Source organism: Pieris napi, chromosome 8, assembly GCF_905475465.1.
Source record: "Pieris napi chromosome 8, ilPieNapi1.2, whole genome shotgun sequence".
Classification (NCBI taxonomy): domain Eukaryota; kingdom Metazoa; phylum Arthropoda; class Insecta; order Lepidoptera; family Pieridae; genus Pieris; species Pieris napi.
Window position 1 is genome coordinate 11,872,426 of NC_062241.1, and position 16,360 is coordinate 11,888,785.

The following is a 16,360-nucleotide window of genomic DNA, read 5'->3' on the forward strand; positions in this document are numbered from 1 at the left end:
TTAGCATTCTGATAAGGTCCCTCCTTGTAGTTTATTGTATATCAGAATGCCATATCGTAAAATGACTGCTTTACGACTGATTTGAGCGCAAACGCCGCTCTGAAAACCGCTGTGTGAGTTCGAAAAGTGAGTTACAGAATCGCAGGGCAGAAATAATTACTGCTGCTAGACGGGCCATTTTTTGACGCAAATGTATAGCTGCCAGGGTGTGCCAGCATTTACGGCTAGACTGAATACTCGGCAATATTTTTAGTATGTCCGTGATATATTGCCAAATGTTTTTTGTATGTCCGATGAATGTTTAGATTCCAAGCCGTAAGGCTGGAACGATCGCTTTGCAATCGAAAATACTGCAATATTTCTCAGCCATATCGTTGCCGTCTCGCTTTACGGCCTAAGTGCGTCCCTTTTTCATGCTACGTGAAGTTTGCCACGGTTCGTTTGATTAGCGCTATGTTCGTTTGTATTTGTTTCTGTTTATTTTGGTAATAAGTACTAGCCATGCCATGTATGTAGACCGTGTAAAGACAAAATAATGAGCCATATGCAGAAATATTGCCGAGATATAAATTTTTTCAGCGCTTTTTTATGTGCTGCATTAAAATGTTTTTTTGTAATGTCAGGATATAGTCGGCACATATTTCATTAAAAGTGTATCCCGTGTAGATACCCCTAAACACACACGTGGCCTAATACGTCTATGGATTAGTTGATTACCAAGACTTTAACACATGTGAGAATACATATATCTACGAAGTTATTAACAATTAGATTTAGAAAATAAGCATTCTTCTTTTGTTTCAAGCATCTTTCCATAGTATCAGCATGTGTCTCCGCTTCACCAGAATGCGTTCCTGTCGAGTTGAATTTTTCGATGAACTGAAATGTTATAGAAATTATGATGTGTGTGTATGTTAATCGAGACGTATTTTCATTGTTTCTTGGTTCTTTTTGTAGGTTATATAGCATTATTAATATTTTAGGAGAATTTGGAGTGGAGGTATTTTTTTAATAGGATATACGGGTAGATTTACGCCCATGAACACGTATTTTAGTGGAGGTCGTATCTCCCAGGGAACCCTACCGGGAGTCGATTCCAAAGTTCGCTAGTTCGCAAAAGTAGAAGATATTTGGAAACGAGATACAGCAAGGATGATAATTAATTCACGACATTCTGTCTTCGAACAGAGCTGTTGAATATATTATTATATTATTATTTGGGTAATAATTTAATAAAACTTAATATACAACTCTGCTGACAAAAAGGCGCCAATTTACAAACTAAAGAATCTGTACGCATACTTTATAAAATACTTTTAGGTACTATACAAAATAGTTGTTTTTTTATTTTTATTTAACAGGAGGCAAATAGGGCTGAGGCTAAGGGATGGCGTTCACCACATCTGATGTTAAGTAAGTCATGGACACTCACATTGCTAGAAGGATCTGACTGCGTTGTCGGCTTTTTAAGACAATTCTTAAAAGGCCGACAACGCACTTAAGAAAAGAGCGTACCAATATACGCTCTTTTCTTGAAGGACCGTAAGTCGAAATCGTTCGGAAATAGTTCAGTGAGCAGCTGGTTCCACATAGTAGTGGTGCACGACAAAAACTGGCTTAAGAACCGCTCGGGTCCAGATGGTATTTTGTATTCCGCCTTGATGTCCGATGATGAAACTCAGCTGCTTACTTAAATCAGTCAATGTTATTTATTTGGTTTAAAGATATTAATAGATCTATACGAAATAAATTAAAATAGCATTACATAGTTATTTAAATCAGCATAGTGATTTTTTACATACTTATAAGCTTTCATAGTAATATTATAACCAAAGGAATAGTTTTCAAAGGCGATCAAGATATTTACCTGCTAGTTTCATACTTCTTCTTCCCTAACCACTGCTTGTTTAATGGCTCGTAACTGACTTTTAACCAGTGACGTTAAGTAGAATTGACACACTAGAATAGAAATGTTAGTTAAATTTTCTGCGAAATATCAAATATATTTAGATATATGAAAAAATAAGGTAAGTATATTTTTCTTTCCTTTTTTATCTTTGTTTTTTATTTTATAGCTAAAAATGACGTCCGTATCTCGCAAGCACTGAGAGAGTTTCAGAAGCAAGCAATGATGCCAACGCTTACAGAAACCCCCTACTTTCGGTTTGAGAAGTAATTTTATATACATATATAATTACATGCATTATGGCCGCAGAGCAGGCAGAAAACAAGAAACGGCACAAATATAAGAGTCTTTCCTCCAACTTCGATTTTGTTCCCTTTGGAGTAGATACCTTTGGGCCGTGGGGTTCAAGTGCACAGGCGCTTATTAAAGATTTAAGTTGGCGCCTAGTAGATAGTACCGGTGACCCCAGAGCTGGTACTTTCCTGGCTCAACGAATAAGTATCGCAATACAGCGAGGAAATGCTGCCAGTGTTAAAGGTACACTGCCACAGAGACCAAACTTTTTAAATTTGTTTTGATTTACTTTTTAATAATTTTTATTATAATTTGTAGGTTAAGTATATTGTAAATACTGTATGCTTGATTGTAAATAAAAATATTATTACATGCAAGTAATGTAAAACAGCTGTTTTGAACTTTAAGTTAAAATCTAAAGCCATATAAAATATAACATAACATAGCAGAATAAAAGGTATAATAAGCTTTAAGTTAAAGCCACGCATGGAGTTTGGTATTTTTTTTGTATTTGAGACTTAATATAAATTGTATAGATTTGTGCGTTTAGAAAAATAAAAACGTGAATAAAGTAAAAACAAAAAAAAACCTTAAACACCTGGATATCTTGATTTCCCCTAAATTTAGGGGGAAACCCCCCAAGTTGGCATCCCTGGAAACAATATTTAGCGCGAACTAAGACGTAAGAGTCTTGTCTCGTAACTTTAATACAATATAAATCAATTTTTAATTAAAATGACTTACCAATAACAAGAGCACCGCAAAAAATCATTATAATTGATAATAACCAAACGTAATTCTTCAGTGTAGGATATGATCTATAAGCCTGTAGAGGAATGTACAAGCCAGCAATTACCATTTGAGTTATAAGCATACATAAGTTGCACTCGTAGTATGCTTCTAGTAATGCAGTGCTTCCCTGAAAAATAGGCAGTAAATCTAGTAGCTGCCTTTCAAATATAACGACAGCCTTGCGATTCTGTAACTCACTTTTCGAACTCACACAGCGGTTTTCGCAGCGGCGGTCGCGCTCAAATCATATTTTGTGAAAACAGTCATTCTATGATTTGGCATTCTGATAAGAAGGGAGCTTGTAGTTTATTGTTTAGCAGAATGCCAAATCGTAAAATGACTGCTGCGAAAACCGCTTTGTGAGTTCGAAAAGTGAGTTACAGAATCGCAAGGCTGTTGTTATATTTCTTATTGAACGAGAGCTCACGACCAAAACAAGTTGTAAAGCAGTACGTTCATAAATCTAGTGTGCAACCCAAGTGTGTACTCCAGGAACTGTGTTTCTTTGTACCTATTGGATATGTGCGTCGGCGATTTATTTGCGATATTGCATGCGCCTACTAAATGCTGTCACTATAGGCATATATATGATCGCAGAGTGAATTCACAGTAGCGATACTGTGTATATTACGTGTTTTATATTGTATACTTTATTATATATTATTTGTTTTTCTCGACATTATGGTATCGGTATAGTCTGTAAGGATAATGTATGTGTTTCTGAAATAAATAAGTGTAGGTACATTGTGTTATCTTTATGAATAAATGTATATGTATATTTTTGGAATTTATAATTAAAAAGAGTGAAATGATTTAATATTGATAGATGTTAAAACGTTTCCTTTTTGTGTTACTGAAGTGATGATTTTAATTCATGAAGTTAGGTACTAACTAGGCCGGATCTTTGTTTGCGAACATTTGTATGCCAAAACATCGTAAGGAAATATCGTTTGATTATGTCGCAAAATAAGCAAGTTTATATGTGAGTGGAACCCGTCTTGCACCGGTACCCTACAATTTAGACTCCAACTTCTTTATTGAGTTTTTGTATCTAGCGACCTCAAGATAGTTTGTATTGAAAGAACTAACAGCTACAACATCACAAACAAATAGTAGCAGGTTAGAGCTTACGAAAATTCATATTAATTTATTACTTATAGAGCCACACATACACATAGTGTCATCCTAGGAACTTTACTTTACTTTAAAATGATCAAATACACGCCAATTTAAAGTTTATACACTGCACAATTCTTCCCATCTCATTCTCTCCCACGCTAAATCCTACGAATTTATGCGTCTATCTCTTTTTACTGTCGCTTTTTCCGTTGCATCCGGTTTGAAATCACAACGATTATAAAGAAGTTTCACTTCAACAAAAATGTTGAAACGTATTGGAAGTTACGATATACCGATGGTCCCATAAAAATAACCGAGAATAGCTACAATCTTACTTGCCACAATGTTGACAGAGTTCCGTTAGTTCTCACTACAAGCATGCATTCAAACTTATTTTACAATCACTAGGATATATCCTAGAGAGCTTTTCTAATAGAAAAATTCGGCAAATCTTAAAAGGTTACAAAATATTTTCAAAGATACCTTGTGAAGTCCGACAAGTAAAATAACATCAAAAAAGAACTGAATAATGTTGACACCCAACGCCAGCGAAAGTATAATGTAATTCATGGGATCGGTTGATGATAGTCCCTGGAACAGGTCACTCATATGGCATATTATCGATATTATGTTAAGGTAAAGAATTATCTGAAAACAAAAAATATATTAATGATATATTCCAACCGGCCGGCAATTCACCCACTGAAAATGGGTGTCTATGGGCGATGACTGCCATTTTTGGGCGTCGTTCTCGGCTTGTTTGCCCCCCTATTATACCTATTAAAATGTCTATTCATTTCTCATAATAAACTAGCGGACCCGACAGACGTTGTACACAGACAAAACAATATTTGATTAAAGTAGGTACTCTACTTCGGTCTGACATAATTCATGAAGGCATTACACGAGTTCCCGAAGACTGACAGACCATTTACTGAGTTCATGAATTGATGACCTAGTACTTGCAGATGGGGTTGGGGCCATGATGTTTTGGATTGACTGTTTCCGCCGTGAGGCTTTTGTGCATACCTACCTACATACATTTTGTGCATGCACAGAAAGGTCCATGTAACCCTCCGAGTTTTCATAACTCAGGAACCAATACATTACCTTTATTTATAACTTTATTCATTATAGGTAACCAAGTACACTTATGAACGTCAACAGAAAAGATGTTAAATTAATTCTAAATTTACATTTATATTTCGCAAGTCAAGGGCGTAGAGCGCGCAAGAAGAACTGACAAGAAACTCTCCGCCACTCTTTTTAATCGCTACGTTTTAAGTCATACAAATTGTTTGTAAGGCAGAGCAGCTATAAATATTTGAACTGGAGCAAATGAAGGATTAGGATCATTTAAATAATCGTCAAATTTATAAAAAAAGCTTTCATACAAGAATCATAATGAATCCAGTAAATACTGTGATTCTGTGCAGTAAAGATGTACCAAAGTAATTTATCAGTTATCTGTAACCTTTAAACTGTTTTGTTTTGACATCCCGTTGAGAGATTAACGATAAAACGAGTCTCATAATAAAACTTACGTAACTGATATGACCTAAAGTTAAACTCACAGTTGTAATTTAGTCTATTGGGTAAAAACCATTTATACGGCCATCGTAAAAGCTTATAGAAGAAGCTTTTTAATTAACATATAATATATAACATAAAGAAGAGAGAATTTATGATTGTTTTTCATTAGATTTTTCTTAAAATTCACGTATAATTTTATAGGAGTGGGTTACTAATGTCAACTGTGATCAACAAAGTAATACTTTGGATAAGAATATCACTTGTCGAGATACGTGTTAAATATAATGTAAATCAGCATAAAGAGAAGAATTATTTTCCTTTACCTATACATCTTCTTGTCCCTTAATGACTCCCGCGTCAGGGCCGTTGAGTCAAGTTAGAAGGCAGAAAAGGTTTAAAAATATATTTTTTTTATTGTTCGCAAAATCAAAACTGATTTGTAGAACCAGAGTATATTATGTCTAGTTCATGTCATAGAGTGGTGACACGTGTGTGTACCTATTTATGTACACGCGTTAGAAGTTATACTTCTGTGGCGTAATAAGATATATTTTTTTCTTTTGCCTTATTGTACACACTTACAATAGAAAAAAGGTATTTAATACATTGAAAGTTAAATAAAGTTTATTTATATGTCACAAAAAAGAATTCTACATAATGAAAGAAAAGGACATTTTTTATTTTAAAATTTTGACTAAGCGTTAGCTTAGCCCTCAAGTTATTGAGGGTGTCGGTTTTTTTGTGACGGTGTGCGCGCTCACTGTAAAAATTTACTCTCATCGTTTTTCCCTAACGCCCCAAAAGAAGTATAACTTCAAAAATAATGTATGGTAAATTGTCGATGTTTTCTCCCTTTGTTATAGACTGATTTTGTATAAATGTAATAACATAGCAATATGCTGCATATAAGAGTGATATATACATATTTAAAAATAGGCCAGTAACGAGTTCATTCGTTAGAATAATACAAAAAGAAGATATCAAATTAATATATAAACTATTTTTGCAAGAATACAAGAGATAAAAAAATAATGAAAATGAATCTATCAAGGGTTGAAGTTTCAATTCCGTTTGATAAAATGTTATTCTATTTATTTTGAGAGCAAATAAAAGTGATGCAATAAACGACATTAAAAGCGAAAAAGCCCGTATGTTTTATTAATCAAATACTTACAAGACAAATATATCCAAATGCGATTAATCCAGATCTTAGAGGAAAGCAAAAACAGCATTTCGTCAATCTACACAACATAATTAAACACAAGTGAACTAGCGAATAATTAAATTAATACTGAATTTTTGATTGTAGTATCACTTGAAGATTTTCGTTAAGGAAAATTGTGCATTTTTTTGAGGATAATATTATTTTATTTTTATATTTGCAAGTCTCAGAGTCATTTATCGATAGTTACTAAGCCATTTTTAAGATTTATAGTTCCCTATAAAATAACATCGTTGGTTTACGCGTGAGGCGGATTAAAATCTAAGTTACTTATATAAATGCGAATTCTTGATCGACTTAAGTAAATGGGTAACTAACTTTAAGAATCTTCTTTTTGAGAATTTCTCTTCTGCCTCGTATAGTTATTTCCTCGCTGTATATATATAGGCGCCAACTTAAATCTTTAATTAGCGCCTGTGCACTTGAACCCCACGGCCCAAGATTCTCGCGGAAGCGGAATAAAGTCGTAGTTAGTATTTCTAGTGTTACATGTAATTTTGATTTTTGGAAATTTTTTAGCCACTTCTTGTACTTTACCCTTAATTGGTGTTTCTTTTTTTAATTTTCCTTACTAGGCGTGGAAGAAATCGCGTGTTAGCGATAAGGCCGCCCGTTGCCTAATAACTTATGTTACTTATTTTTTATATGTATGTTTAAAGTACTAAATAAATTCAAAGCCCTTGTTAAACGAAAATTAATCAATAAAGCTTTTTATAAATTTGAGGACTACTTAAATGATCCTAATACTTGGGATTGAATTGCTCCAGTTCAAACAATTTGTATGACAATACTACGATTAAAAAGAGTGGCGGAAAGTTTCTTGCCAGTTCTTCTTACCCGCTCTACGCCCTTGACTTGCGAACTGGTAGTAAATGTAAATTTATGATTAATTTAACTTGACGATTCAAAAGTGTACTTGGTTACCCACTTGAATAAAGATATTTTGAGTTTGAGTTTGAGTAATAAAAAAAAAATAGCCTTTATTCGAGTACACTATAACTACAGTAAGTCCATGTCTTTTAAGTTTTACACTTGTACTCGACCTCCGATGGAGTGAAGGCCTCCTCCAGATTCTTCCACTTATCCCTATTTGATGCGACAATTTTCCAGTTTTTTCCCGCTATCCCTTTTATATCATCTTCCCAAGTTTTCGGTGGGCATCCTCTCTTTCTTCTTCATACGTTTAAAGTAACGAAGTGTAAATAAATGTACTACAATCTTTAAAGGTCTGGGCCTCAGATTATTATATCTGTTTGTTTTTACAAATAGGCAAATAGGAGATCACCCTTCTAACAGTATTTTTGGCCAGACTAGTTTATTTCATAATATTATATAGGGTATCAGCTGATCCGACAGCCCTGCATGATATTTCAAGCGATTAGGATACTAAACGAGCTGTTTAGTTGCAGTATAGATAAATAACTTATATACCGACTGCAGCTCCATCTGCCTAATTTGTAAAGCTAAACCATCCAGGGCGCGACCATACAAAAAACTTTATTAAATTCGGTCCAGCCGTTTAAGAGGAGTTCCGTGAGATACACACGTACAGTAGAATTATATATATATAAAGATGTTAGGCAATGTAATAATATTTCAATAAAGTTATAAAAGACACCAATTAGATATTGTAGTAAAATAAAAATACAATTTTTTATTAATATTTAATTGCCAAATAAATTATTAGGACTACAGTTAAAAAACTACTCGTATAATTTTAAATAGTTAATTCCTTACAACGTCAATAATATTTCATAAATATATATTATAGGTTTGTTTGTATGGAAAATACTTCATATTACGCGATATTATGTATCTTCTATACAATACAGGGCCCTAGACATATACATGTCACCGTAAAATTGTAAACACCGTTAGATTGTAATCTATCTCGCGAGATTATAAACTGTCGAAAGATTGTGAACCTCAACGAACTGCATACAAATTAACGTATTATTATTCGGTAGTTATATGAAATTGTTGGGAAGTAAAATTAATCTGTAATTGACCAAAGAAGTTTGAATGATAACTAAGTTAGTGTAGTACAATCTACCGAATAATAATACGTTAAATTGTAAGCAGTACGCTGAGGTTCACAATCTTTCGACAGTTTATAATCTCGCGAGATAGATTACAATCTAACGGTGTTTACAATTTTACGTTAACATACATACATACAACGGTAGGCGAGATCCGCTAACACCAGAATTTCAACACAGTAACGCTACTAAATGGGGTTTAACTGGCATTTGCGGTTAATAATTTTAAATCTTTAAACCTTATTACAAAGAAGTTACACTGTTTTATCTAATATTAGATAAATATATATTTTATATTCCTACAGATGCAAGTCCCCATACAAGGGATATCTCTGTGTTTTGGGTGACTAAAGCATATGTTTTAATCACGGCCTAAACTTACTTTAAAATATTATAAGTGCAAAGGACGAAAAAAGAAAGAAAGAGAAGCTTCAGTAGAAGATATTTTACGTAGGTAACTCCTCCTATCGCCATGCGTCATACTCGTGAACGGGTGCTACTTATGGACTGGTCGTACTTTAATTCATGTTTGCTGTGATGTTAGTTATTTCGACTATGTATTTGCGTGTTGTTACCACGAGAATGTAAGTGCGTGCTCCTATTTCACCATGCCTCCTGCTGATAGAGGACAAATCTTGGTATTTAATTTATTTTATTATTATAATTGATAATAATAAAATAAATTAAATACCAAGATTTGTCCTCTATCAGCAGGAAGTAAGTAATTACTTAAGATGTCATGTGGAACATGGTGTAATGGTTGCAGCTCCTTACAAACGTTGTTGAAAACAAAAAACTTTGCGATTAAAAAGAGAGTTTATTGCCAGTTCTTCTCTTCCGTTCTACGCCCTTGATTTGAGAACTGGCAGTAAATGTAAAATTAGCTTCTAATTTAATGTGTATTTCTTTTTTGACGTTCATAAGTGTAGAATGTGTTACCAGTATGAATAAATGATTTTGAATTTAGAATATTATTCCGTCACCCGTGGCGAGGCTTGAGTAAAACTGTGTAACTAGTAATTAATGTATATAAGGGGATAATTATATAAATTGAACTAAGATTAATATACGACATAAGGCTTTCGTGGCGAATACGTTGAACTTTTTGGGTCGGACACACACTGCTGCCGCAAGTGGAAGAGATGTCGACGCACCAGCGATGCCACGTAGAGTTGCAATACTGAGAAAACACATTTAATACATATAATATTAAAAAAAAAAAATTGAAGTGAAATTTCTTTAGCACGAGGGTAAATTTTTTACGGATGACACGTCACGAAGATGTGGAGCGTTTTTGTCGAAGAAAAGGGAGAGAGCTATTGAGACCGATTGAGAGAGAGTGAGAAGGGCGAATTGACTATTAAGTGAGATGTGGCCTTTGTCCAGGAGAAGCCTATATAACCGAAAAATCTTGTGCTCAGATATTTGTATATGCTGTCTTAATGTTTTTTTAGGCAGGCATTCCCTTTATGTCCCTCGAAGTTTGAGTTGTTGTCGCAGATAGACAGAAAAACTCATTGGTGGTCTCATCTTTGAGGGAGGCAAGGCTATCATGTCTTATAAGGCCATACTTTCTCTGTCATCAGTGTAGCGTGTAGTGAGTTGCAAAACCGTTAGTGATCTTAGCGTTTTCGCAGAAAGGTCAAGAAAGAAAGCATGGCCAAGAAAGTAAGAGTTTTATGTCATTTAAGAGTTCATCTGTCAAAAGAACGTAAGCTGTAACTGGGCCCTTATAAAATTAGTATTAGTGTTTTGATTACTAATACGTTATCACTCTAATATAAACTGTTGAGTATCTTGTTTCTAGAAAGTGATATAATATTTTTTCTCACCTACTACAAGCAGTATAGCAGCCATTAACATAAGTAGAGGATCATCTCCTCTTCCTGTTACAAAGAGCTCATAAGTCTGAAGAGGCACGTAGATTATAGCAATAAGAATCTGGATACCCATCATCAGGACATTGTAGATGTATGTGACACGAACAATTTTGATGTGTTTCTGAAAAAAAGTCTTCAATAATGATTTCTTCAACTGATGCGATTTTAAAATTAAAAGGCCGGCAACGCACTTGAGAGGCGTCTGGCTATGTGAGTGTCCATGGGTGGCGGCGGTATCACTTAACATCAGGTGAGCCTCCCATTGGTCTCCTGTTACATAAAAAAAGGAGAGTAGGAGAAGGTTTGGTGTATAGTCAAATAGACAGAGAGACAGATATAACATTTATTACTAACGAAACACACACAGAAACACAACACATAATAATATTAATCAAAAAAGAAAAGTAAAAAAATATATGGAAAAAAAAGATTAGGTAGAAGATTTAGATATTTCCCGTGTCGACAGTTATAGTTAGATACTGCTTAATTGTGTAGGTTTCCTTACAGCGTTTTCCTTCATCCAATGAGAATCGATCCACGACTTTAGGGTGGAGAGGAACACTGTTGCTTTAGAGAATAATAAAATAGAGAAAACTTAGCATACCTTGTGGATTCCAGTAATAAGTACAAAGCTGAAAATGAATTCCAGAACCGCTATTATTCCTAATACAATATACTTGTATATATTATCATCTAGGTTACCCAATGACTCTAGCCTGTTACTCAGCATGAATAAGGAGATGATGGTACATATTGCCTGAAAAGAGTATTTTTAATCTTACCAAAGAATACAGATGAGGCTAAATTAATACAATCAAACTCAACCCCACAAAACTTTATTCATATAAGTAACCAAGTACACTTATGAACGTCAACAGAAAAGATGTTAAATTGATTCGCCAGTCGAGGGCGTAGAGCGGGCAAGAAGAACTGGCAAGAAACTCTCCGCCACTCTTTTTAATCGCCAAGTTTTGAGTCATACAAATTGCTTGAACTGGAGCAAATGAATCCCAAGGAATTGGTTTAAATAATCGTCAAATTTATAAAAAGCTTTATTGATTAATTTACGTATATGAATAGTTTAAACTTAACACGTTATATTGATTTATTTATATCACCACCGAATGGGTAAGCAGAGACCACGCATCATCACTTGCTGCGGTCCTGACATATCTCTTGCTTCATCTACTTTTATGACGTTCACAATTTTTTTTTTTTTATATAATAGGGGGGCAAACGAGCTTGCGGGACGACCAAAAAGGGCAGTCTACGCAGCCCATAGACACCCATTTTTAGTGGGTGCGTGCCGGCCTTTGAGGGAGGAGATATCTCTAGATCATTATACTTTCTCGTCGGTTTTCCGTTCTTTTTTGGCCCTTCCCAAGGCCTACCCAACCTGACTTGTGGATGGTGATCCACTGTCGCCTTGGATATCCTATTCCATTTCCACGGCATTTATTCTACTTTCATTCTTTCTTTGCCACACCCAACCAGTGGTGTTTGGTTTATGGTTTGGTTTGTGAACTCAGTTTTCGCACTTAGACGCTCAATAGGTCCGTTGTACGTAAGTGGTGTACCTAACTATACCAACTGGGGTCTGTGAATCTTCTTTTGATGGGGCCCTATCAGTAAAAATCATCCATACTCAGTTTAATTTTAATAAACTTCGAGATTTTCAGCGTACTCAATTACACGTTGTGTTGTCCCACTAATAGCCATAGGCCTCTCAGGCGAGAGGTCTGAAGTCCCCTCGCTAGCCCAATGCGTATTGAAGACTTCACATTCATCCATAGAACATATTATCTCTTGGGCAGGGGCCCTCTTGGGTCGTGGGCCCGTGGTATTTTGCCAGCACAGCCACCCTATTGTTGCACCACTGCACCCAACATTCACTACTGTATGTACGGTAGGAAACGTTGAACTCATCTAGATTAAAAAAAATATGCTTGACGTGTAAAAGTGTTTGTACAAACCTACTTACAGAAATAAATCATTGTCGGGTTACGCCCCTTTTTACGCCTAGTCGAGTTTCGTTTGAGATATCTTGGCTTCACATGAATACAACGCTCCATTTACTTTATTTATTTCTCTTTGTATATCATCATTTCCATCTGGACAAGTTTTATACAAAATAAAACAGTGGCACTACAGCCTTTTTAGGTCAGGGCCTCAGATTTCTGAATCTGTTTCATGATCATTTTTAAATGTAATGTGACACACCGTCGACTTTTTGGGTCTAAGACATGTCGGTTTTTTCACGATGTTTTCTTTCACCTTTCGAGCGAATGTTAAATGAAAGGATAGATTGAAAGAAAGTCCATTAGTGCACAGCCAGGGATCGAACCTACGACCTTAGGGATGAGAGTCGCACGCTGAAGCCACTGGGCCAACACTGCTCTATAAATCGGACATGTTTTATAGTGGGAAAATATCAAACGTAAATTCTTCATTTATTCTGCCCGCTCTCAAATCAAGAGCGTAAAATGGACAAGAACTTTCCATGACTCGTTTTAATCGAAAAGTTCGATTTAGAAGTTGGTTTTGGAGCAATCATCCATATGACATCTTGAAGTAATAAAGAGACCACTTCATCACTTCAATCCCCTAATATCATTTCATTGTTCATTTCCTATGACCCTGAACTTTGTTAATTCGGTCGGCGGTTCAAGTCCAAGTATGTATGCGCCTATGAGAAGAATTTTTTGAAGTATTAGGTTACTTTACATGCCTTTTTTCGTTGTTTGTAGTTATTAATTTATTTATTTGCTTATCAGTATACCTATAGCTACTTATTATACAATATCTACATTATACACAAAAGCCAAAAATTATATATAATAATAAATATCCAGCAGTGACGATAGAAAGCCAAAAATGTGTGTAGGTGGATATAAAACTGGATGATGCAGGAGTAGCACTAAGTGCGTATAGAGTACATATAATTGTTTATTAAAACCTAAACCCTATTGCAATACTTATTCGTTGTCACAAGCTCTGGGGTCACCGGTACTATCTACCAGGCGCCAACTTAAATCTTTACAGAGCGCCTGTGCACTTGAAACCCACGGCCCAAGAGTCTTTACTCCAAAGAGAACAAAATGGGAGGAAAGACTCTTAAATTTGAGCCGTTTATTATAAAACATATTAGATTTTGACGTACACGAGTCCTTGAATCTTGAGAGACTCTGAATCTTTATTTTCCTGGTAGGTATTAAAAGCAATGAGAATGTAAGTGCGTGCTACTATTTCACCATGCCTCCTGCTGATAGAGGACAAATATTTGTTTTTAATTTATTACTTAAGATGGCATGTGGAACATGGTGTAATGGTTGCAGCTCCTTACAAACGTTGTGTAAAACAAAAAACTTGGCGATTAAAAGGAGTGCCGGAGAGTTCATTGCCAGTTCTTCTCTTCCGTTCTACGCCCTTGATTTGAGAACTGGCAGTAAATGTAAAATAAGAAGCATTTATTATTTTTTGACGTTCATAAGTGTACATTGTGCTACCTATATGAATAAAAGATTTTTGGAGGGGTACCGGGTTCGATTCCCGGTTCGAGGGCAAGTTTTAATTTAATTTAAATTTGTTGTCGGCCTTTGGGACGGTTGTGCGGTACCGGGCGAGTGCTTAAACCGTACATGGAGGACACGGCCGAATTTCGAAGGCAAGCACGAATTGTAAAAATCTTATACTTGACGCTTACTAATGCACAAACCCTGCCAGAGCCATAAAAAAAAAGATTTTTGACTTTGACTTTGTAATATATAGCATTAAGGTACTTACGATTTTTAAATAGCATATTATTATTAATCCTGTACGAATGGGTAAACAAAAACAACACTTAGAACTTATAATTTTCATTTTTATTGAACTAGCTAGACACACAACACACACAGCTAAACAATGCTCACTTAAAAATGTTTTTAAATAAAGTATTTTTCGTTATCACATGTGTTAAGGCAAAGCGTTTTCTCTCGATATTGTCACAAATATGTAATCTAATATTAATAATGTTTGTTCCCATACTCCTCCGAAACGGCTCAACCGATTCTTATGAAAATATATGCAAATTCAGTAAGTCTGATAATTGGCTATTATCTTTCAAACGCTTCCGTGATAAGGGTTGTACACCCCAAACAATTTTTTTTTAATTTATAGACAATTTTTTTTGTTTTTATTTTTTTATGATACAACATATAAAAATACATACAACTCTTAATTTTCACCCCTCTACGATCAACTCCTATTTTTATTATAGCAGATAGTTATTTTCATTGAACTAAAACAATGTGTCTTAGAAATAATATACATGGCAAAACAACGTTTTTCGGGTCAGCTAGTAATTTTATAAAAATTACAATTCTTTGGTAAAATAAATAAATTGCGATAAATTTTTAATAATCATGTCATATCTTTACATTGGCTTTTTTCGTTTTTCTCTGTGTTTAAATTAGTTTTATAAGTTACCAGTTGTCTTTCTGAATATTTACATTTCATTAAAATGATCTTTTGTATTATTAATTAAGTTTCACACTTTTTTTATACTTTTTCTGTTTTCTTCAATTAGGAATGCCTAGAAATGATCGTAAAGTAGCGGTAACTAAGCAATTTCTTAAGTTAATTATAACAATATTATTTAATTATTATGCAAAAGAGTGTAAAGAACTAATAATAAATAAAATACATTAGTATCTTACTTATTAGTATCATGTGTATTCTTTCCATTTCAAAGACATACGTACATATACAGTATGTATGTGTGGAATGGAAAGAATACCCTAAGTTTAGACAAATTACTTTTTGCTTTACAAATAGAAAACAATATAATTTGGATATACCACAGTCAATATAACTAAAACTTTTTTTAAAATAATATACAGCATATAATTAATTATGGCGGATATTTGTTATAGACACGTCGCCTTAACTAGCCACAAAACTCCAGTGTCACACTATGACCTTCCAATTTCGTTATCAATATTGTTGAACTTTTGGTAAGTATATTTTCCTATACATTTTAGATATGTTAAATTATTTATAAGAACTTAATTTGCAAACCTTATAAAAGACTTCATTATTTTATCCCACCCTAAGCTCTCTAAAAATCCTGATAGGCATTTTAACTGAAGGGCCAAGGTAAGAGCCCTCTGACATTGAAAGTGTCCATGGGCGGAGGTATGACTTAACATCAAGTGAGCCGCCTGCCCGTTTGCGCCCAGTTCTATAAAAAAATATGACAAGTTAATTGCTGAGGTGCAGTTATTTGCTTCATCAATACCAAGAAGAAGCCACTACTAGGCCTATACATCATGTACAGTGTAGTGGTTTCAGCGTGGGACTCTCATCTCAGAAGTTCGAACCCCGCCTGTACACGAATAAACTTCCTGACTAAGTGCGCATTTATCACATGCCGCATGCAATACAAATACGAAACACAGAAATCTGAGGCCCAGACCTAATAGTTGTAGCACCACTGCCCTGCGATTCTGTAACTCACTTCATAAAATGACTGCTTCACGACTGATTTGAGAGAGACCGCCGATGCGAAAACCGCTGTGTGAGTTCGTGAAGTGAG

General features: G+C 34.7%; 2 long non-coding RNA genes across 3 annotated transcripts; both read right to left on the reverse strand.

Annotated features, from left to right (window-relative positions):
* Positions 1–474: 474 nt before the first annotated feature.
* LOC125051974 lies at positions 475–6,949 on the reverse strand. The gene is made up of 5 exons (XR_007117383.1): positions 6,819–6,949; positions 4,595–4,759; positions 2,945–3,119; positions 1,868–1,959; positions 475–879 (listed from the first exon to the last, which is right to left on the reverse strand). It is a non-coding gene; the product is annotated as an uncharacterized LOC125051974 (long non-coding RNA).
* A 2,828-nt stretch (positions 6,950–9,777) lies between these two features.
* LOC125051975 lies at positions 9,778–15,016 on the reverse strand. Of its 2 annotated transcripts, none has more exons than XR_007117384.1 (4): positions 14,569–15,016; positions 11,390–11,542; positions 10,738–10,906; positions 9,778–10,085 (listed from the first exon to the last, which is right to left on the reverse strand). It is a non-coding gene; the product is annotated as an uncharacterized LOC125051975 (long non-coding RNA). The 2 variants fall into 2 exon arrangements; XR_007117385.1 differs by lacking the exon at positions 14,569–15,016 and adding an exon at positions 12,767–12,780.
* Between the last annotated feature and the right edge of the window lie 1,344 nt (positions 15,017–16,360).